The sequence below is a fragment of the Scylla paramamosain genome, chromosome 5 (genome assembly GCF_035594125.1).
Source record: "Scylla paramamosain isolate STU-SP2022 chromosome 5, ASM3559412v1, whole genome shotgun sequence".
NCBI classification, from domain to species: domain Eukaryota; kingdom Metazoa; phylum Arthropoda; class Malacostraca; order Decapoda; family Portunidae; genus Scylla; species Scylla paramamosain.
The window spans coordinates 29,150,056-29,151,894 of NC_087155.1; positions in this window are offsets into that span (position 1 = coordinate 29,150,056).

Here is a 1,839-nt window from a genome sequence, read left to right on the forward strand (position 1 = left end):
ATTTCATCAGGTCCTGGTGACTTGAACTTTTTTAGCCTATCTATCTCCTGTTCCACTATCTCCCTAGTTATGGAAATATCTGTCAGCTTCTCATTCTCATCTGCTCTAAACACCTGTTCACTATCTGGCATATCCTGCATGTTTTCCTGGGTGAAGACAGTAAAAAAATAATCATTCAGAAGTTTACTAATCTCCTCCCCAGAACTAACCAGCTCTCCATCTGCTGCCTTTAATGGACCTACAGTATCCTTATTCTTCGTCCTGTATACCTGATAAAATCCCTTGGGGTCCGTCTTCTCCTGGCTGGCTACCTTTGATTCATAATTGTCCTTAGCTTTCCTCGTTAACTTCCTGACTGTTCTAACTAATTCATTATATTGTGTCCTTAAAACTTCTTCTCCTGCCCTTAATCTCTTATATATACTTCTCTTACGCCCTATATAATGCTTTAACCTAGCAGTCATCCATTTAGGGTCATTTTTTTGTGATCTTATTGTTCTATACGGGATATTTGCTAACTGACCTGTATGAACTTTATCTACGAAATAATTATACAATTCATCTATATTTACTTCACCTATTTCCCTCATCTCGTCCCCTACCATCCTCTCCACTCCCTCATCTACTCGCCTCGACCTCACCTCTCTCATTTCAGCATGACCTGACATTCCAACATACTCACACCTAGCTCCCCCCTCCAACATACTTACACCTAGCTCCCCCCTTCCGGACACATCTTCCCTCCTCTTGTCCTACACCCTCACGCCTCGCCTCACCTCTCTCATCCTGCCTTATCTCTCTGAACTCCGTCCCTGACCTGACCTCACCCTGCATCCTTTGCCAGTCCACTCCTTGGAGGTACCATTTTAATTCTTCAAAATCTGCTCTCCTAAAGTCAGGTATTTTACTAGTGTTTTTGTTTCTAACTGTTTCTTCCCATTCTGAATTGTACCTAATTTCCCTATGGTCACTGTTACCTAGCTGTCCTCCAACCTCTACCTGCGTGACTGCTTCCTCCCTGCTAGTAAGAATTAAATCTAGAATATTATTCCCCCTTGTGGATTCTACGACTACCTGTTTTAAAAAATTATCCTGAATTACCTTAAGAAATTCCTCTGCTTCCTTGTTACCCACCATCAGACTCCAGTCGATATTCCTAAAATTAAAATCTCCTACCACACATACTTGACTGTACCTGCCTGCTCTATTTAATTCCTGCCACAGTGAGGTGTTAATTTCCTCTGTACTGGTCGGTGGTCTGTAAACTACCCCTAGTACTACTGACTGCGATCCTTCTTTAATATTTACCCATATCGACTCTGCTTTGTTATCTGTTTTAATTCTACTGTTGATACAACACTGTAATGTGTCCCTAACGTATAACGCGACGCCTCCTCCTCTCCTGTTTTCCCTATCTTTATAGAACATTGTATACCCATCTATCTTAACCTCTGGATTAAATACTTTTCCTGACATATCTAACCAAGTTTCAGTTAAAGCAATGATATCAAATTTCTCAACGCTCGCTATTCCTCGAAGCAAGTCTATTTTATTCAGAATACTTCTACAGTTTGTGTAGTAAACACTTAAGCTATTTTTCACCATCCCTGAATTAGCTACCTTTCTAGATTTAACTATTTTGCCCCTCGCCTTCTCACTACCCCTTCTTCCCTCCCGACTAACGAAAAAAGTTCTGGAGTGCAGTAACCTCCAAAGTCCAAAGCCTGTCGAAACCTCCTGATAAGCTCCTGACTCCTGACCTTGCCAAGGTCATTCCCTCCCGCACTGAGAAAAACAATGGGCTTGGTCCCATCTTTTTCCAAGCACGTGTCTAGCCTA